Genomic DNA, 22830 nt, shown 5'->3' with positions numbered 1-22830 from the left:
TTTCTCTTTGAAGTCTGGTCCTGAAGTTTTTTTGCTGCAGGATGGCCACCTTAAGGTCTGCAATAGTGTGGCCAGGGAGGTTGAAGTGCTCTCCTACAGGTTTTTGTATATTGCCATTCCTAATGTCTGATTTGTGTCCATTTATCCTTTTCCGTAGAGATTGTCCAGTTTGGCCGATGTACATAGCAGAGGGGCATTGCTGGCATATGATGGCGTATATTACATTGGCGTATATTACATCACTTCACCTCTCTACAAAGGAAAAAGGACTGTAAGCTGTCTAAACTCCTATCTGCCACATGGGGCCACAACCGTGGTACCCCTAACCCACCCAGCAATATCGTCAATCTATCCAACTACACACTCAGCCCAGAAGAAAAGTCTGTCCTATCTCGGGGACTTTCTTTCTGCCCTGCCACCCCCACCAACATGATACAGTTCTGTGGTGATCCGGAAGCCTACTTTCGCCGTCTCCGACTCAAAGAATACTTCCAGGACAACACTGAACAGTGCACTGATACACAGGTGCCCTCCCACCAACAGCACAAGAAGAAGAACTCCACATGGACTCCTCCTGAGGGTCGAAATGACAGTCTGGACCTATACATTGAATGCTTCCGCCGGCGTGCACAGGCAGAAATCGTGGAACAACAACATCGCTTGCCCCACAACCTAAGTCGTGCAGAACGCAATGCCATCCACAGCCTCAGAAACCACCCTGACATTATCATCAAAGAGGCTGATAAAGGAGGTGCCGTTGTCATCCTGAACAGGTTTGACTACCAAAAGGAGGCCGCCAGACAACTCTCCAATACCAAATTCTACAGGCCACTTCCCTCAGATCCCACTGAGGAATACACTAAGAAACTACAGCATCTACTCAGGACACTCCGTACACTAACAGCAGAAGAAATCAACATACCCCTAGAGCCCCGACCAGGGTTATTCTATCTACTACCCAAGATCCACAAACCCGGAAATCCTGGACGCCCCATCATCTCGGGCATTGGCACTCTCACTGAAGGACTGTCTGGATATATGGACTCTCTACTCAGACGCTATGCCACCAGCACTCCCAGCTATCTTCGTGACACCACTGATTTCCTGAGGAAACTACAATCGGTGACCTCCCAGAAAACACCATCCTAGCCACCATGGATGTAGAGGCTCTCTACACAAACATCCCACACACAGATGGAATACAAGCTGTCAGGAACACTATCCCTGATGATACCACAGCACAACTGGCTGCTGAGCTCTGTGTCTTTATACTTACACACAACTATTTCAAATTTGATGACAATATATATCTCCAGATCAGTGGCACTGCTATGGGCACCCGCATGGCCCCACAATATGCCAATATCTTTATGGCCGACCTGGAACAACGCTTCCTCAGCTCTCGTCCACTCACGCCCCTTCTCTACCTACGCTACATTGATGACATCTTCATCATCTGGACCCATGGGAAGGAGGCTCTGGAAAAATTCCACCACGATTTCAACAGCTTCCACCCCACCATCAACCTCAGTCTGGACCAATCTACACAGGAGGTCCACTTTCTTGACACCACAGTGCAAATAAGTGATGGTCACATTAACACCACCCTATATCGAAAAACCTACCGACCGCTATGCCTACCTTCATGCCTCCAGCTTCCATCCCGGACACATCACACAATCCATTGTCTACAGCCAAGCACTGAGGTACAACCGCATCTGCTCTAACCCCTCAGACAGAGACCAACACCTACAAAATCTCCACCAAGCCTTCTCAAAACTACAATACCCGCACGAGGAAATAAGGAAACAGATCAACAGAGCCAGACGTGTACCCAGAAGCCTCCTACTGCAAGACAAACCCAAGAAAGAAACCAACAGGACTCCACTGGCCATCACATACAGCCCCCAGCTAAAACCCCTCCAACGCATCATCAAGGATCTACAACCCATCCTGGACAATGATCCCACACTTTCACAGGCCTTGGGTGGCAGGCCAGTCCTTGCCCACAGACAACCTGCCAACCTGAAACATATTCTCACCAGTAACTGCACACCGCACCATAATAACTCTAGCTCAGGAACCAATCCATGCAACAAACCTCGATGCCAACTCTGCCCACACATCTACACCAGCGACACCATCACAGGACCTAACAGATCAGCCACACCATCACTGGTTCATTCACCTGCACATCCACCAATGTAATATACGCCATCATATGCCAGCAATGCCCCTCTGCTATGTACATCGGCCAAACTGGACAGTCTCTACGGAAAAGGATAAATGGACACAAATCAGACATTAGGAATGGCAATATACAAAAACCTGTAGGAGAGCACTTCAACCTCCCTGGCCACACTATTGCAGACCTTAAGGTGGCCATCCTGCAGCAAAAAAACTTCAGGACCAGACTTCAAAGAGAAACTGCTGAGCTTCAGTTCATCTGCAAATTTGACACCATCAGCTCAGGATTGAACAAAGACTGTGAATGGCTTGCCAACTACAGAACCAGTTTCTCCTCTCTTGGTTTTCACACTTCAACTGCTAGAACAGGGCCTCATCCTCCCTGATTGAACTGACCTTGTTATCTCTAGCTTGCTTGCTAGCATATATATACCTGCCCCTGGAAATTTCCACCACATGCATCTGAAGAAGTGGGTATTCACCCACGAAAGCTCATGCTCCAGAACGTCTGTTAGTCTATCAGGTGCCACAGGATTCTTTGCTGCTTTTACAGATCCAGACTAACACGGCTACCCCTCTGATATTTAAGTCCATATCTGCTCAGACACAGCCTGTCCCTACCCTGTGCCTTTTTCACCCTGCACATTTGTGAGTAAGGGCTCGAGGGGCTGACCCAACTGCCCCTGTTGCTTACCGTACAGTATCATGCCTAGCACCTGCGTTAACTTGTACCCATGTTTGGACTTCACTCGTACTTTCGTGGGAGAACAACTGCTTTGTGTATGCAGTTGGGTGCCTCACAAGAACTTGCAACATCAAACATAAATTGGCCTGTGAGAAGAATGCTGGGGCGCACCTGAGTATAAGACTTAGGGATGCATTTTCAAAGCACTGATTCTTACTGTGATTAGCACCACTAAAGCCCCATGCACTAGTTTGAAAATTCAGGGGTTAACATCTCCCAGGAATAAAGAACGGTCAGTACCTTCCCAAAACAACTCATTTTCTAGGAAATGGCACCCTCACTCAAACTAATTACAAGGCACCACTCCCATCATTATGGAGCATAGCAAAAATCTGTGGAGCAGTAAACTTCAAATGAGGTGGAAATAATGTATTCTGTGTGCAAGAGGCCCGGGTTTGCTAATTTGACATTTCTGAGGCCAATAAGCTGTAGTAAGGAAACGGAGACATCACCAGCAGGAATTAAGTTTAGGTCTGAAACTGCCCTACCTGACATAATAAGGGCACAGTCAGGAGGCAGGAGATGAGCTGGAGAAATAGTTTCTCCTCATTTCATGGAGAAAGACATAGCCAGAGGCAAGTTTTAAGAAGGGATTTGAATGGGGAGCGAGAGGGATCCTAGCAAGCAAGGAAAATAAATCCCAAGCACAGGGGGGCATCGTAGGAGGTGGGAAGAGACAAACAGAGAGGAAGTGTGATACAGGCAGTGAGAAAAGAAGCAGGAGGAGCAGAGCTGTGAAGAACTTTGAAAGTGAGGAGCTTGGCTTTGATGGAGAAGGGGATGAGAAGCCAGTGAAGGGATTTAAAGAGGGGAATAACATGCCCAAAGCTGTGTATTAAAGCCCTATAACCAGCACTATGCACTGCATGTTAAAAGTTGTCTTCACAAAGGCCCAGGAGGGATGACAGGAAAGCTTGAGATAAGTCCACCACCTACTAAGAACTAGAAGTAGGGATGAAGGGGGAACACTGTTTCAGCCAGGGACAGACCTTTCCCATCTAACACCCTTTAGAAGAGATAACTTGAGGCCCCCAGAACCCATGGGCCTGGGGAAGGAATAAACAGGGGTAGGGCCTGAAAGTAACTTGTTAAACCAGCAAAATATTTGTTTGTGAAATGGCTGCTTTACTAGTCATTACCTGTATAGTTAGAGCATTGAGAATGGCCTAAGCATTTCTGACTGAACTCATCCTATCTACACAATAGTCTTGGAAGGTAATTCTCCCTAGATTTACAGTTCTGAGGTTTCACCTATGGCCAGCATGACCCTCAGACAGCTATATCATTTCTTTGATACATTGGCTAGAATGTTATTAATTTACCAGGACAAATTCAATTACTGGGTAATTACTCAGATTATTCATTCATGTGTCAGTGTTGCAGGATCAGCCTATTAATCTGCATTACTGTTCATGATACTTCTGAGACACAAGGAGTATCATAGCACAATACTACGGAATTATTATATGGTATATTAGAAAAATACTGCTGCAAACTTATTACATGCAACCTACTTCTATCCGCACCAGATAAGAAACTGGCTTCTCTGTAAGACGCATCTCAGCTTGGTGAGGACTTATGGGAATTCTCCTACTATTGTTCCAGCACCAGTGCAATTCCAAAGGTGCTAGCAGTGGTGAGACCACTAGATAGACCAGATACTTGCGTTTCAACCACCTTATCATCTAAGCCTCCTCTGAGCGTAACCTGTGGTTTTCAGTGATCTGTTTGTGTTTAAGGTGCTTGTATGAGCTTGGCGCTAGTCTATGTCCAGTTCCAACTGCTGTGCGTAGCCAGTGCCCCATTCAGCCCTTTTGTCTGGCAAGCTGAGTCCACAAAGGTACAGCCCCCAATACCACATAATTCACATCTACTCTATGTGGCTCTCTGTCACCCTCTAGTGGTGGTTTGGCCACATATAGAGAGTGATGATCCTGCTACAGACTGGACTAATGGAGCTGGGTCTTTTAGCTCTGACAGTGGAGCCTCATGCTTTAAGAGGTCCCAGATCTGATCCCCACTGCTGATGGGTCACCCAGCGGTGTTGCATTACATGGGATAGCTCAGTGGTGAGCCTTAGTGCAAAGAGAGAGAAACATACTGATGGGTCTCGAAAAATCTAGCTGCAATCTAGTGAGCTTTACTCTCCATGAACATCCTTTGCTGTTGTCATGCCTCATGTGGTGGTGCTATTTTGCGCTAAAACAGTGAGGACTGTAATGCAATAGGGGGAAGGGAGCTTAGCTATCTTGCTTCTGTGGTTTCTTGTCCATTAGTTTCCTTTTATTGTCTATTGCCTCAATAAAAATCCAGGAAAACTAGTTCATGGTGTGAAGAATCTGTATTACAGGATACTATAAAATGTTATTGGCTCTAACTCTTAGATCCAGTATCAACAATCTTGGGTTTTGTGATGCTGCATGTTTATCATTCTGTGATCTCACACTGGGACGGGGAAATTTCAGCCAATCCTATGCACAGCCCTAACCTGCTGCGCCCTACTCCAAGCTAAAACAGCTTCAATTTACATGACCTGGCCACTGATTGCAGCTTATCACGGTATTCCACTACCAATAAACATCTTGTTTTCATGTGAAGGGCTGTTTTGGCTACACTCTTTAGCCATCTTTTGCTAACATCCCGGTCTATGTGTAAAACTTTTTATTGATATATCATAGCGGCGCTGCTTCTCTACACACTCCCCACAGATCCTGACTTCACAAAGGGCTTTGATATGGGGAGGATGAAAGGTTCTGTAAAAAAACAATTTCCACAGCTTACTGTTATTGCAAACTCAGGTATCGCCACATCTTGCCCCTCAGGGAACAGAGCATGGGCTAGTGATGAGAGAAGGGGGCTAGGAGTCCAGTTTTTTATGTCATTCCCCAAGTGTGACTGAGGCTGATTTTACCCCAAAATGCTAATGATCCAAAAAGTCTATAGAAATGTTAAAGAATCCAGGACGAGGCAGCAAGTAGCAGAAAGTCAAATTCTTTGAAGAATGCAAGAGGCTTTGCTATTTATTATTATTATTATTATTTATAATTTATACTAGAGTAGCATCTAGGAGCCCCAGCCTTGGACCAAGAGCCTATTGTGCTAGGTGCTGTACAAATGCAGATATAGCGGCACTTTTCCTGATCACCTGGAAGCGCTGCCCGAAGCACAGACTTAGAACCACTCTCATGGAAAAGTCCCATCCCACGAAATAAGGATTAAACCAATAGGCTTCTAGAGAAATGTATTGGGGTTTCATAGAACTCACTCTTAAATACCAATGGAACGTAACAGAGGGTAAGGCCCTTTCCACCGTGACTGTCACCTTCATAAAAGCGAGTGAGCACAAACACAGAGATGTCTTTCACACGAGCCTTTCAGGATTCCAGGGGGATAAGATTAATGAGGCCACTATGGCGCATCACCAGTTGTTGTTCAAGAAGTCAAGAATTCAAGTCATAACCAGCTATGACTCAGAGCTGTTCTGGATTCATTGCGATAAGAAAGAGCAGAGTCTGTTCTGAACTGTGTTACCCTTTGTGATGGTGTGTTTAGCACTGGCAACACCTCACTGCTTCATGTGGTAACTTATGCCAATTTTAAAGGGACATTGACATGTTAAAATCATGGGCCTGATTCACAACCTTGCCTTGGATTGAGCTGGTGCAGCCAGGACCGTGGGATTGTAGTGGCCCTAAAGCTGCCAGAAGGAAGGAGCAGCAGCAGAAGCTGTGCACAAAACCCACTGCAACATGGGGCCCTGGACATATAGCAGAGACCTCCCACCCCAATCTGCTTTTTAGTTTGGAAGAAGACAAAAACCTTTCAGGCTGCCTTCACATATAATTAAGAAGCACACCACCTCCCTCCCCCAAAAGAAAACAAAAAGCAAATACAAGACAAACAAAAAACAAGCCCAGTTTTTCCCCTCTGCATGTCAGAGCTAGGAATTCTTCCCACACAAGCCATTTTAATCTTCTCTCTCCCTCAAGGCTACACGCTGCAGCCACCAAACTTCTGGCTGAGCAGGACTGGAGTCCTTGCAGAGTCAGTTTGTGCACTTATTACAGGGAGTGCTGTTGAGCAACCTAAGGAACTTTCCTCTCTCCAGGGCATAAGAAATCTGGATTCTTCAGTGTGCAAAGCCCCTGGCTGTTTGGGAGGAGGAAGAGACCAGAAATAGAAACTGATCCCAGGTGTCAACCTGGCAGATAGGCATTTCTTAATTTTTTTTTTAAAAACCCAGCCACATAGATTCTTGTGACTATATGTGTTCCTCATATTCATTCATTTCAAGACCTAGTCCAGAGCTCTGAGAACAGGCCATCAGCGTGGAAGTGTTGTGCAAACTAACACTTGCATATTGATTACACTTCTCTTGTGATAGAGTTCCATTGCCTCCAAGCCTGCATTGAGTTGGCCTCCAGCTCACTTCACGTAGTTAGACCAATGAGGCTGCGTGTGAGGGGAAAACTTCATGCCTGCTGGAGGCTTGTCATTTGAGAGGGCACCCCCACCCCCATGTCCTTCCAAACCATGCCCATAGCCCTGAAGCCAGCTGTGCAGCACACAGACTGGCCAGTCCTGATCTGGTAGGAGATGCACCAATTTTCCACATTCCCCTGAAAGCTTTTGTGAGGAAGGCTTCAGCAGAGCCCTGATTGTACAACAAAAGCTGTCTTACCCTGTCCAAACCCCCAGGAGTTCCAGGGTAGCAATGGAGTGAAGAATTTGAGTTTCTGTCCCAAGTCCATTTACTCAGACTTTGCATGCAATGGGTAAAGGACAGCACCATCTGCCCCTAAAAGAGGTGTAAATTACTCCACTCATCTCAAAGGCATGTTTACTCTGAAGTCTAATGATGTCGATTCAATTGTCAACATTGCTAATTATTTGGGGGCCTCACTACCAGGGACTCCCTTGGATTCCTAGGGGAGGTGGGAAGCTACATGCAAAAGATGACACTGTATTATTATTTCCATTGCAGTTCTCAAGGCCAAGAGGGGATTATGTAGATCCTTCATGGCCCATCTACTTCTCTCCTGGGGCCCACTCTGCCTCTGCTCCTCCCCCTGCGTGGACCCAAGGAGTACCATTATGTTGATAGAGGAACGGCATTGCCAAAGCAGCTGGACTGCCCTTGTGGACAGGAGTAGGTGGGATGATCTAGGCCAAAGTGTTTGGTCCGGTTGGCTTCCTGTTTTGAAAGATACTACTCCACATTCAGAGGACTGCCTTTTAAAAAAATTCACAGCAGTTTAACATTGGGGGGGGGCAGGGGGGCAACAGGTGGGAACCAGACCTTTAAGAGGAGGCTGGAAAAGTGGGCGAGGGTTTGGTAATTTTTCAGACTCTCTTTTTTCTCACTGCCTAAGATCAACCCTTGCAAATTTGAAAGTGAAGTCTGTTTTCTCACCAGTGTTTACCCTTCCCCTGTGTGCTTTAGTTGTAGGGTTGTGATAATGAGAACTCTACTACTGTTAATTAAAAAAAAATCATTTGGTTTTGAAACAATATAGCTATTACCTGGACTTAGAAATGAGATAAGAAGAGAATCATATTCTCTGCCTCTGCATCCCTTTAATTCATCTAGGCAACAAACACCAACATGAGTTCCTTCTAGATGCTGTGAGCATCCTCATTTCTCACTGAGGTCAATGAAGCATGGAGGTCCCTCAGCACGTTGCAGCATTGTTTGGTTCTAACACAGCTGTTTTATAATATGACTCAATTTGCTCCTGCTCCAAGCTTCCTGCTTAGGTTACAGGACTGCAGCCCTGTGCAGTGGTATGGAGTGAACTGTGAAGCACTAAAATATTTGCTAAAGTTTTATTTTATTAAAATAGAGAACTCTCTCTCTCTCTCCTCTACTCGCTGTTACCGTAAAATGGAGCTGAACAGTTACAAGCAAATCTAAGAATAGTTAGTTCCCCAGCCTGAGACTTCCCAGCTTGGAAAATTACAGGGTGAGTGGATTCAGCTTTTCCAGAGATCTGATTAATGAAAAATCTCTCGTACTCAGAGCGCACTTCACTGTGCAATGATATTATATATCTCAGACAGAGCGAGGGTGTTTGAAACACGTCATTGTGCCTTTGCAATATACTTTAATGGACAGAATCAGCTCCCATTTAAATAACTGGCAAAACTCTCAGGGCTGACTCTTGATTGGTCTGTGGCCATTTGCTCAAGGTAGGCAAGAGTAAGGCCCCAATCACTACCCCAGGGCTACGGTCCTCTAGATCCACCTGCGGACCCAGCTCCGCTGCCCAGCTCCGTGCCACCTCCCGAGTGGATGCGAGATGGAGGTCGCAGTGGGGTGTTAGGTGCAAGGAAATGGGGACATGGCTAGAGCAGGTTGATGCCTCAGTGACTCTGCTCCTCCATAAAGTATTATAGGCCCTTTCAAAGAGGGGCATAACTTAGGAGAGTCTCAGGGCTTCCCTGCTTCCCCGGACCAGAGACGGGGCAAACAATTTCCTCACTGTTACTGCACAGCAGCACAGGGATGAATCTGCCCTGCAGACTGCAATGTGTGGTACTACAGGACAGCATTCCTACGCCTTGCTGATTAGTTGTTACTGCTGACAGAACATCTTAGTCTTTATAGATATATAATTTTGACAGATATTGATAATATTGATTTTTATTTGGAAAGTTTTTTATCGATTTACATTTTCACAGTTGCATGAAATTGGTGGGGGTAGGGTCAGATAATTATTTAATGTTGAGATTCAAAAACTTAAAGCTTGATAATTGTTAAAATGTAAATTGTCAATATCACGTCAAAATATACTAAATGAATAGCCTCAAATCAAACTCTAATACAATCTCAAGCAGCATTTTTTTTATTTTGGCTCTCTGCAAATTTAGATCATCATCAATGGAAATATTTTTGTTGGTTTGTGTGTATGGTGAAATCAAGGTTTATTGAAATTTACCAATAAAACCCAAATCCTTCCAAGCCTACCTATCTACTGTTAGGGGACTTCATCCCTGCCTGGGTGCTAGGACTGTGCTGTGACAGTGGGAAAGCAGCTCTCGGGCTGTCAGCACTGAGGCAGGGCGGGACATGAGGATGTTTAGATGTGAGCCCCATGCCTGGCTGACAGCTAGACTGTCAGTGCTGGCATAGGGGGTATGGCGTCAGCTGTCAGCTCTTCTGGGGACTGACAGTCAAAAGGCAATGCTGTGTCTACCTGGACACTGTATCACCCTAATTAAATCAACATAAGGACTACACCTCTCGTGGAGGTGGACTTATGTCATTGATGTAGTGGGCCACTTACTTCAGTGGAAGCAGCACTGTCGTGTAGACGCTGACATAATTAGGTTAACGTAAGCTGCCTTACGTTGACCTAACTTTGTAGTGTAGACTAAGTCTGATTCTTCTCTCACTTCACTGGAGTAAATGGAGTTAAACTGGTGTAAATGAGACAGGAGGCAGGTGGGCTATGAGGGGGTGTAAGTCAGGGCAGAATTTAGCCTTGTATGTCTCTCTAAAATCATACATTGAGTCTCAGTGGGCAGCTTCCCATTTCTTGTTTTCTATGGAATCTCTAAGGTGTAATTCAGATTTTTTTTTCTTCCCTGAAAGGCCCAACGGGGCCACCTATTCACTTCTCTATCAACTTTGGCCTGCTGTTCCTGACATGCAGTGCTGGGATTTCCAGAGGCAGCAATTCCCGAGAGTTTCATATTATTCCACTCAAGTGGATTCAACAGCACATGGTTCCTTTGGGATCTATATCATTCTGGAGTTGGATTGTCGATTCCAGTTAGCCCAGGAGCTCTAACCCACATCAAATTCTCTTTCTACTGCATCTTTAGAAGTGAAGTTCAGTTGGGTAACTAAATTATGCCTTTCACATTGCCGAGTCCCAAATGTGTGTTGCAATGTGTTCAAAATGAGAGTCCCCCCAAAATTACATTCAGGAAACTAAATATGCTGTAGGATTAATTCCTGCAGTGCAAATAACTCTTTCTATAACCTCAGTGACGTGATTCTGCATTTCTGATGGAAACAACTTTGCACCCTAAAAGAGAGGGGACCCCAAATTTGTGTGGAACATAATTTGAGACTGGGACTCAGTCGCTCAAAATGTGGGACAGTTGGGAAGTATGAACTACAGAGACAGACAGAACGCCTGAAAGTTAAGTCCCTCCTCTGGGTCTTCCAGTGTGTCTTGTTTTCACTGTGTTTATGCTTCCGACTGTAAGCTGTCCAGAGCATCATTAGTTTTATGTCCCATTATAAGAGTTTAACAGATAATGTTATATTTCACTGTTTATCACTGAGAAAGGGTAAAATGATGAATTCCAAAAAGAAAAGCACAGAAAATAATTTATATTGCAGAAATGAATGGCCCATCATGTCACACTTCTTCTGCCATTATTTACCACATTGACCTTCAGTTCAGGTCTATGTCCTAGATTATAAAGGTCTTTGTAATACATTTTGGCCCCAGGAAGCTGAGAGTTAGCGAACAGGGCAGAGGATTGCTGCTGGGACTGTAGAGAAAGCCCAGCGAGAGACAGGAAGGAATCAGTGTCCATTCTCCTAACAATGTCCAAATTGAAATGGAACTCGGCATTAATACATTCATTGATTGGTTGAAAAACAGTAGGTGACAGGAGACAGCCCACTCCAGAGTCTGACTGCATAGGGAAGGAAGAAAATGGACCTTTGACTCAAGATATGAGAGCTACTAAGCTCAACATTTTTTTAAAAGGCTTCTCAAAATGTGAATTTAGAACTGTCTGAGGCAACGGATGATAACTGTGCAAAATCTGACACCGTTTGTAATGAATGAGTTCAGAATTCTCTAATTAGAGCCGCATTCGAAATCCTCATTCAAGTACCCAGCTGCACTGACATCAGTGGGACTCCTCATGGGAGTGAGGATTACAGGATCAGGCCCTTAAGCTGCAAAGAATGGTGCTGAAGCCACTATTACCCACTTTGCTTCCTCTCCACTTCCCTGAAAGCCTGACCCGCTGCTGGGCACACAGGCACAAGTGTCAACCTGGGGGAGTAATTCTGCTTTAAAACTTCTATTTCTGTTCTTGCCATTTATACCTGTCTTGTCAGATTTGCACCTGAACTTACCTCAGAGGCATCAATACCAGCTAATGTATAGTTCCAGCCTCAGGCAGCAAAGACTCCACAGCTCTCTGGTGAGAACACAGTGAGCAATTTTCTAAAGTACACTTCTCTTTAAATTAAAAGAACAGCAATAAAAGTCTTTCAACCTGGGGGCCACACAGGAGTCCTTACCACAGAGATAAACTCTTCAGAGAGCTCGAAAGATCTGTGGACTTTATTCCTTTGGTAGGAAGAAGTAACTGGGGACTTCTTCAGATCCACAGTCAAATGTTCTCTGGACAGAGCTGCTTGTTCTACCAGGGAACCAAACTGAGAGGTAGGCATAGTGTGGGGGAGTATAGGAGGGACATAGATCTAGAAACAGGCCTGAAATGCTAAATCCAGGGATCCCATAAACGATGCTACTGTTTTGGAGCAGTATGATTTTTCATTTTTTATAATGTGTCGAGTAGACATTTCCATCTTTTCTGACATCTCTATTTTTGGAAACCTTTGGCATGTTCAGCCAAAAGCTATTTTATCTTCCCTCCCCCAGCCCCCTATGATTTTGTAATACTGTTGACCATTCTGGTTACCAATTAAATATTAAACAAAGAAATAGGCTGTTTAGACACATCAGGCTGCAAGGCATCTGCTTACTGATAGAAGTGAGATCAGATCAGCCCTTTTGATCTCCAACAGGACACAGTAACTACATAAACTTTGGAAGTTCAAATAAACAAACTCCAGAGACGTCATGAACTGGGTCCATGAGGTTAAATGAGTTGCAGTCACTTGTCCAGGTACTCACAAACTCACTTGAACTTTCAGACTCATTCATAAACTGCAATGAGCAAGATGCAGCCTCCTTCCTACAATATAGCCATCTTACTATAAATGTATGCTATAGAAGGGACCATTATAGGCTATTTGAATAACAATTCACATAGATTGAATCACCTGAACTCCCATAAAATAAACGTATGCAAGGTTAGAGTCCCAAATGAAATTGTCTACAAAAAGAGGATCCGATCTAAAGCTGCACAGAACTGTAGACACAGAAACAGCACTATTTAAAGGAAAGATCAGCCAGAATGAATTCGTGTGTGATGGAAAATGCCTCGAAATAACCCTGTACGCATTACCTGTATGTGAGGACAGACCTAGGTAGCTGACCAGGAAATAGTTGGAGGCAGGTAGTAAACACATGAACCTACCTTGTCTGTTGTGATGGTGACACACAATACAAAACCTGTACTACTAAGCAAAGCGCTTTCTACATACTCGGTCCCACAACTTCAGTGAGATGATTCTTGGCAGTAAGGGGTTTGCAAGGTTGGGCCCCAAAAGCATATGAGGATGATATATAACTCCGGTGGTGTATTAAGCCATGTAGAATCACTCATTGCTGGAGAGGGTCCCGCATACCTGGATCTTCCTTGTATATGTGGAGGATATGTAATGTACTGCCTTGTGCAGATGAGTGAGTGATGTTACCCATTAGTGGCAGGACCACAGAGAAGCTATGAGACCTATCCCTGCAACTAGCCAGGTTGTAGAGAGTAGTGTTTCCAAAGTGGAAGGAGTACCAGGATTCTCAGCTTGGCTTTCTTCATGTGCATGCATACTTTATAAGTAATTATTTTTGTTCTCTAGCGCATGAATTTGTTAAAAAATGGTCACTGATTGCAAAATTCTGCATAACTAAACCGTTGCTATTAGCTAAATTGAACAAAATAGCATAGAATACACCTCTGAACATTCACTTTAAAAACAAACCAAACAAGCCTTTTCCACTGAGTGGTGTGTGTGTGTGTCTGTATGTGTGTCTGTATGTGTGTGTTTCCCCAAGCAATCTGCTAGAGAGTGACATGATTACAATCCCTTGTGCAGGTCTGATTTCATCCAGCAGAGGGCAGTGGTGACCCACAGCCATTACATTTACAAAAGGCAGAAAGAAACTACAAATATTGGCAAAACTAGATATAAAAGTGATCTGTAACCTAAAATCCCACCTATTACAGCTATTACCAGACTTATTTGTTATTATTATAAAGACTTAAGATCACACAACCCTTACTATCTAGTAGAACTGTGACCATGATTGAATGGAAATTTAACCTTTCGCCTCTGGTTAAGTATGGTGAGCCATCCTGTGGGAAACTGGAATTATGGTAGCGAAATGAGTAATAATAACGCATAGTCATTTGTGCCCAGATCCTCGAAGATATTGGCTTATTCATACTCTGGGCAAAATATACATCCCTTTGCAGATGAAATTGGGCAATCCCATGCTTAACTATCTGATTTGAGCAACTACAGTTGGCACACTTTAAAAGATCCACCATTTTGAATGATTCAAGTGCACCCATTGTACCAGATTCTAACATACACAAGAAGAGGTTTGCTTTGTGTAATGACAACAAAACATTTTCATAATTGCTTCCACGGCTGAAATTATGGCCCTGTACACCCCAAAGCAATAGCCATCTGAATAATAGTGTAGCCCTGGCTGGCACCCTCTCTCCATCTGGGAAGGATGATGACACTGCCTAGAAACACTGACTGTAAAATGAAGATCTTGGAATTGGGAAATACTGCTGAGACGTGATTTGGACATGGTGGTGAGTGAGGACAAATGCAGGGATGGATTTTAAGCAGCAAGCCACAACTATATTAAACTTAAAGGGGGGTACCGACTCTGTCACCCATATTCTCACATATGATGCATTTTAAGTGGTTTCAGCAGAGAGATTACAGGGCGCCTATCACATAATCCATTCCTAGGGCCCTACCAAATTCACGGCCATGAAAAACACAGCGTGGATGATGAAATCTGGTCTCCTTCCATGAAATCTGGTCTTTTGAGTGTTTTCACAGTATACTATGCAGATTTCACACGGGAGACCAGCACTTCTCAAATTGGGGGTGTTGACCCAAGAGAGAGGGGTTTTTTTGGGGGGGGTCATGAGGTTATTTTAGGAGAGTTGAAGTATTACTACCCTTACTTTTGCACCATCTTCAGAGCTGGGTGGCCAGAAAGCAGCAGCTGCTGCCCAGCTCTGAATCATAGATTATTAGGGTGGGAAGGGACCTCAGGAGATCACCTAGTCCAACCCCCTGCTCAAAGCAGGACCAATCCCCAAATGGCCCCCTCAAGGATTGAGCCCACAACTCTGGGTTTAAGCAAGCCAATGCTCAAACCACTGAGCTACCCCAGAAGGCAGCACACTGCCAGCAGCAGTACAGAATTAAGGGTGACAATACCATACTATGCCACCCTTACTTCTGTGCTGCTGCCTTCAGAGCTGGGCAGCCAGAAAGTGGTGGCTGTTGACTGAGGGCCCAGTTCTGCAGGTAGAAAAACAGAAATAAGAGTGGCAATACCATACCACACCATCCTTACTTCTACACTGCTGGTGGTGGTGGCTCTGCCTTCAGAACTGGGCACCTGGCCAGCAGGGGCCGCTTTCCAGCTGCTCAGCTCTGAAGGCAGTGCCCCCATCAGCAGCAGTGCAGAAGTAAGTGTAGCAGTACCACAACTCTCCCTCACTATAATTTTGCACCCCCCCCCCAAAAAAAACAACCTCCTTTTTGTGTCAGGAACCCTACAATTACAACACCATGGAATTTCCAATTTAAAAGCTGAAATCATGAAAATTACTATTTTAAAAATCCTATGACCATGAAATTGACCAACATGGACCGTGAATTTGGTAGGGTCCTATCCAAAACTCAGGATAGACTCCCCTTAGCCTACTCCTGGGACCAGCTTGCTTATCTGAGTCCTACCACCATCCCCCACAAGGGGGACCTCAGTCCACGAAGGTCACAAGGTCTCCCCCATCTCATGGGCACAAGGCCCATCAGTAAATCGCAGGTTTTTTACTTCTGGGAAGTTTTCCTTTTCTTCTTTTAACCACACTGGGAACTGTCCACTGGGGGTGCCAGTGGTTGGTTCTGTTACACCCCCACCCACACTGCCTGGTATCAGAAGTCCTGCCTGCCTGATCCAGTCCCTCACATTTCAGAGCCAGATGTTAGCTGCTGCATTTGACAGAGGTATTCCATCGTCCCTGAAAAACTCAGGCTGGTTGTAACGGATGACCTGTGCTGTACCACAGAACCACCAGTCTCCACGAATATTCTGGGAACCTCACAGTTCACACTTTTCCAAGCCTTATTCACATAAGGTTCTGTGGCTGACAAGAAAACCTGCCTTGTGAGCATTTTTGACTAGACAAACCTAACATATGACCACAGTTGCTTAATCAACCTAACATCCCTGTTGGAGATCTCATCTATTTTGCATGTGTGCAGGATATTTCCAGTTGCTCACTTCTGAGAGAGCACTTTGTATTTTATTGCATCATACCTTAAGTGTTCAGATGCAGAGATAGCAGGAGACAAATTCTTTCTTTTACTTACTCTCAGTTAATTTTACTAGGCTAAACTGGGAGACTCTGAAACACTCATTTGTACTGGATTGGGCAGCAAAATGTGCTGCTGACAGTTACTGATTTATCCAGAGAACGGTATGGTTTAAAGAATAAGAGAGAATATAATTACATATTTTAAGGAAATGAAAAAAGGTTGGTAAGCTTCAGAGTTATGACTTTAACTGGCAAAACATCTGACAAATGTCCTACTTTCTACATAACTCCAAAGCTGAGGATGTGGTCCTTAGCGTCCAGGGGATTTCATTACATTTTGCTGCATATTCAGGGAGGATTTAAAACCCAAGGAGTTATCTATAGCTAGAAGATCATATATTATCATTAAAGACCCGCAGATATACAGCAACTTTATTTTCTTTTGTGTCCAGAAGCAGTATATTTTTATCCTTTAAACCAAGATTTAGTCTTTATTATGAAATATTTTACCATGGCTCACCAAAACTTTGCAGAGGCCAGGGGAAAATCAATTGTTTCCCCTCCCAACCATCAACGTTTGCCTATGCAGCAACTAAACCCCATATTATGGCTTGGCTGGAGAGAACCAATTAAGTAGGGGAAGATAGTGGAGCATATGGAAGCAACTTAACACATATACAAATTAGCATATAGAAAGTTCTTTGGGAATTGGGATGCATTCAGGACACTTTAATGCTATATTGTTTTTCTTTTCTGAAAGACACAATCACATTAGCCTGAGCAGCTTCAAGGTATTACTGACGGGCAGGCAGCACGATTCTCTCCAGAAATTTGTTGTAAAGTATGGCTTTTAAAAGCACTTCAGACTTGGGCTTTGACAGGATACAACCTGCTTGAAAATGTCTGGTAAGAGAGGGGTGTGTCAAAACGCTCAATGGTGCTGAAAGTGCCAGATAAAGACCAACCTGCAGTGGCTGAACAGAATGAAGGGGCAGTCTGTGGGGATGAGGGGAGAAATGGGAAATGCTGAAGCAGTGAAAATTTCAGTTTGGTCTCTCATTTTCTTAACGTAAATCACTGAGTTTCTGCACTGTAAAAACTGGAGTCCTGTGTCTGAAAACAAGAAATCCCAGAGCATCCCTCTCATGGGAGAACTCTACACCTCAGGGAACAAAATGGTGACTCTTGGTCCTCCACTAACCCGAGGCAGGTGTCTTATCATGAATGCACAAAGTTGCTCATGATCACTGTCCCTCTGCCAATGAAATAAGGCAAAAGGGACCAGATTGTCTGGCCAGTATTAGGCTAGGGGAAGGGGCAGAGTGTACTTTCCTTGTAGATCTCCCCCCAACCCAACACACACACACTTTCCATGGTGAGCAGTCATATTTTCACAACACTTACCCAGTCTCTGCCTGTGTGGTGCCCCATCTATGTGATTGGGGAACTCTGGCTGGGCACAGAGAGCTAACACAGCCTGACATTACAATAGCTCTTCCATATCCCCTTCTGCATTGAGGGGCCCCCTTTAAGGGGGATTCCAAGAGGCAGCAGCAATGTGGGGAAGCCCTGACAGTGAGGCTCCAAAGAAAGCTCAGTGCCAGAGAGCTGAACCGGGAGTTGGGACACAGAGCCTGTGAATGATAGGCCCTGGAGTCTAGTGAATCCCAGGGAGCCCCTACTCATGGAGTTTTCTGCTATCCAAATGTCCTCCCCAGTGTATTTCTACAGGAGAGGTAATCTGCCCTAAGTCTGGAAGTGAGAGAAGTTGTTAACATTTCCTGTTTCCTAATATGCCCATATCTCCGTTTACTGTTTGCATAAGATAGGACTGTGTGTTTAGGTACTCAGGCTTCTGTTTTCGTGAGTAAAGGATATATCTATAAAAGTTAAAGGGACTCTGACCTTTTCTTTGGACTCACTTAATCATACCTTCAAAACAATTTAAGCCCTCAAGGAAAGGCTACAATTCTATAGTAATTAGAGCTGGTAGAATTTTTTCAATCAGCAAATTTTCCCACTGAAAAATGGTGTTTTATTGAAAATAATTTTTTCCTTCCTAGAAAATATCACTTGTCCTTTTTTTTTCAGTGAGGAAGTTTTAAACAAAACATTTTATGTTTCATACTAAATCAAAAGTTTTGCTTATTTCAGTTTTGGAAAACTGAAAATTATAAATTTTCTAAATGTTTTTTCCCTTCTTCCTTTTCCATCATTCCTACTGAATGCAACAGAAAGAATGATGTCCAGGGCTTTATGAGTTTTCTTTTTTCCTTGTCCCATGCTGCAAGTTTCAAAATTTCCCCAACTCTGGAAAATGAAAGGGTGGGCAAATTAAAACCAAAACATGGTAATTTTGCCACTCTAACATTTCAGAAGTTGAGGAAGTTTTGAGGAGTTACAGAGTAGAAAAAGGAAAGTGTGGGAGTGTGGAGAAAAGAGCCTGAACATTCTTCATTTCATTGCACTCAATGACAAAGCAGAAAAGAAGGGAACAGGGTTATAAGAGAGAGGGGAAATGAAAATTTGCAAACTTCAGAAAATTTGAAATTCCAAAATTTCTGAAATGTTGAGATTTCAAAATTCAAAATGGTTTGAAAAATAGTTGGTGAAAATTTTAGAAAAAAAAAAATTGTTCTGCCCCAAGCCCTGCAAAATGGAAACAAACTGAACACTTCAGAATTTCCCACAAAATTGATTTTTTTAATTTTTTGAACAGCTCTAATATTCATGTTTTCTCTAAACACAGTGAAAAAAACTTAAATTGTACCTTTGGGCTGTTTATTCCTTGGCATTTCTATAACACCCTTCAAATTCTTTCTAAGCATTAATAAAATTTCACAACATCCTGGTGTAGATAAAAATGATTGTCCCCTTTTTAAGCTCTGTCCATACGACAGTTTACCATGCCTCTAGGTGGGCAGTGAGTTGGCTAAAATTACAGATTGTGTCCACACAGCACATGCAATAATCAATGTATCCTATCCACCCATATTAGTTGCATAGAATGATACATTGTTCAGTTCCTCCAGTGGGTTAGGTACTTGGTAGTTTTGCTGTGTGGACTGGCACCCCCTAACCATGCAGCTGTAACAGATAAATCTCATCCTCCCTCCACCCATAACTCTGTCCCATTAGACATCCCACAGTGCACTTTTCCCTATGATGAGAATGCCACTCTGAGTGCCTGATCTGTGGCATCCCTATCTCCCATGTAAACTCAGAGCCAGTCAGCTTCCCTGGCTACATTGCTCAGTAGCTACCAGCTGGTTTAAAATGCCTGTGACTTGTTTTGCTCTCCCACCACTGCCTGGATAGCTGAAGTTTGCAAACTGCAGAACAACTGAATCTACTTCTCTACCATTGAGAAGCTGAGAGAATATGCCTAGTGGAGACCAGGCCTTGCTTCCTGTCTGGAATGAGAACATCTAGACTGATACACATTGAATCAAATGCAGTAGGCTGTTGACAGACACACAAAGAGAAAAGCATCCCTCACAATTTGTCTGGGTAAAGTTATGTCCCATAGTGGATGAATCAGGGAATTTGAGGTGGGAGACTGAATCACTCATCTCTAGGTCACTGACTTTCATCTGGCCCAGATCAATATGACCAGAAGTTATCATCTATCATCTGTTTCAAGGCCAGTTTGAAACAAGTCAATAGACACAGTCCAGTTGGTCTTGTGTCCCCAGTGCATAACCCATGCTCAAAGTTGGCACTGTCAGTCTTGTTGGCAGTCCCAGCAGTGAGGCCAAGTCCCCAGTGAGCATGGAGCCTGAACTTCTCTTACTCCTACGAGATGGTTGGGTCTAAGCGGGGGTGGGGATTGAAGGAGTGGTAAAGCTAACAGCACTTCCATTCTGTGGATAAACAACATCTACTTCTTTCTGATATGGTGACTCTGGCACCTTTAGCCAGCACTAAATTCACTGGAAGGAAATGGTAAATTTTGCAAGGGGAGAAACAGAGGAAAATAATTATTGTTATAGAATCCTAGCTGACAAGCTTGGAAAAGGCCTCGTAGATCAAGCAGTCTAACCTGCATCGAGGACCAACATTAACTTGCCACAAGCTTATCTAACCTTGTCAAAACCCATGTCACACTTTTAAGGAGATTGCTGTTATTAGACACTAATCTGTGATTGATTGGTATCTGGAGGTTAGAGCAGAGGCCGGGAGAAGGCGAGGAGAAATACAGATCTTCTTGAGATAAGGTCAGACTCTGCCACTCATGCTGCTCTCTGATGTTATCCAGACATCAATCTATCCATCAGCAACCACAGCAATGTCCTTGGAGACACCCAGGCATTTGATGCTCCTAATACTTACAAGTTAGACTGCAATGGAATTCAGTAAGAGACCTTTTAAAGACAACATGTCAATATGAGGGAAGTGTGTTCACTTTAAAGTCTTATTCTTAGTACAGTCCTAAATACCATAGGACCCACTTACCTGAAGGACACATTCTGGTGCCCTACTTATTGTTCTGACAACTAACTGCATTAGAACTGCACACCTTGATAATCTTCTTACACCATGTGCCTGTGTCTCTGCAATGCTATTCCCGTTCCGTAAGCACCTGAATATCTTTGAGCCATCCTTCAGGGAAAGATTTACAACATATCTATCTTTAGTTTTGGTTTCATGGCTTTTGTGCTGGATTATTGGGGGAAGAGGGCTGGTGCCTGGTGCCTGGATAGAGCTGAGATTTTTTTGGAGGTTATGGTACCCCTACACAGGCCCCAGAATAACAGGATGTTTCTGCGAAAATGATCAGTAACCAAAGAGTGTAAACTATTCTTAAATGAAGACTTTAAAACTGTTAGCCTCCTACTGAGATGAATGGGACAGTTCAGATTTCTCTTAGAGCTTCTGTCATAGACGATCTACAGATGCAAGCAGACAGTATTGTATTAGGTCATGGTAGATACATTTTCTTCAGAACTGTCAGGACTAGACACATAATTATTTAAAAACAAAACCTTAAATTCTACAGAAGTTAACTGGGCCACCAGAAGAGGGATGCTACCATATACTGCACCAATACACATTCTGACTCCTGCTCAATACAACTCTCATGCCTTCTCTTGAGATCACTCTGTGGCTCTGCATCCCATATTCTTCATAGTGATATTATTATATGATATGATTATAGAGTAATTATGATGCATTTTATACAAGATAAGTCATGCGAGGTGTCATTGAAAAAGTTCTAATTTGCTGAATATGATTACCTATTTGTATGCATGTATTACTTTTGTATCTGAAGTTATGAATATTGACTATGTATCTATATTTCAAATGTAGTTACACCTGGGTGAGGTCCAGTAGGCAAGATAGTGGGTGGGGAAGGGCCTATTCAGGGTAATGGGCCATTAGGAAAAACAATAGGCCTTAGGAGAAGCTTATCCCCCAGCTGGTGAGCCTTCCTGAGAATGCTACAGACTGCCTGTAAGTAATGGCTGCTATAACTCTACAAGGACATGTGACCAGGCCACATGATTCTGGACTCCATTTTGGAATGTCAGTATTTTTCCATAAATCAGTCTGGGACCCAGGTTTTGAAACAAAGAGTTCCTGCCATATGCTAAAGTTATATAAGGTAGGGAGTGACATCATCTGAGGTTCTTCACTCCCCACACAAGAAGACTCCTGGAAACACCTGAGGAACAAAGACTGAACTGGGGGAAGTGCTGGACCCAGGCTAAAAGGATTTCTAGCCTGTGTATGAAAGACCTGGGAATTCCAAGCTGTAAATCAAGTGTGGCTTGCCCCTTAAGAATCTGCAGCCTGCTTGTATCATTTCTCAGGGTGAGAATCTGCTAATTCATATCCAATCTATTTAGTATATTAAGCTTAGTTTGCATTTTTTTGTTTATTTGGTAGGTAGTTTGCTTTGATCTGTTTGCTGTCACTTATAATCACTTAAAATCCATCTTTTGTAGTTAATAAACTAGTTTTTGTTTTAATCTAAACCAGTGATCTTTGACTGGAGAGCTTGGGGAAAATCTCTGCTTGGTGACCACAAGTGTGTATTGTTCTCTTCACATTGAGGGAGAGGCGGACCGGGTATTAAACCCATAAGCTGGCCAAATTTGACCAGGGCAGAACGGTACTGCTCTGGGGTCCTACGCTGGAAAGCTGGTGGTTAGAGACCCTGTGTGTAACTGCATCTGGATGTGTCCCTACCTATGTGAATGCTCGTGAAAGTGCAGGCGGAAGAGCTTTGCAGCTTGTCACAACAGTACAGTGTGAAAGAGAGCCTAGACCAGTGGGTCAGAGAGCTCATTGGTACCCCAGTTCCAGGTGGCACCCATCACACACTCTGTATAGGTATGTTGTCTTTTTATTGTCACTTTGACATTATTTATTTCTGTTGAGGAGCCCATTGGGTGGTTACTCATTAAAACTAAATATTAGACTGGAGGAACTTTATCAAG

The sequence above is a fragment of the Gopherus evgoodei genome, chromosome 10 (assembly GCF_007399415.2).
Source record: "Gopherus evgoodei ecotype Sinaloan lineage chromosome 10, rGopEvg1_v1.p, whole genome shotgun sequence".
Lineage (NCBI taxonomy): Eukaryota > Metazoa > Chordata > Testudines > Testudinidae > Gopherus > Gopherus evgoodei.
Note: the sequence above shows the minus strand (reverse complement) of the source record.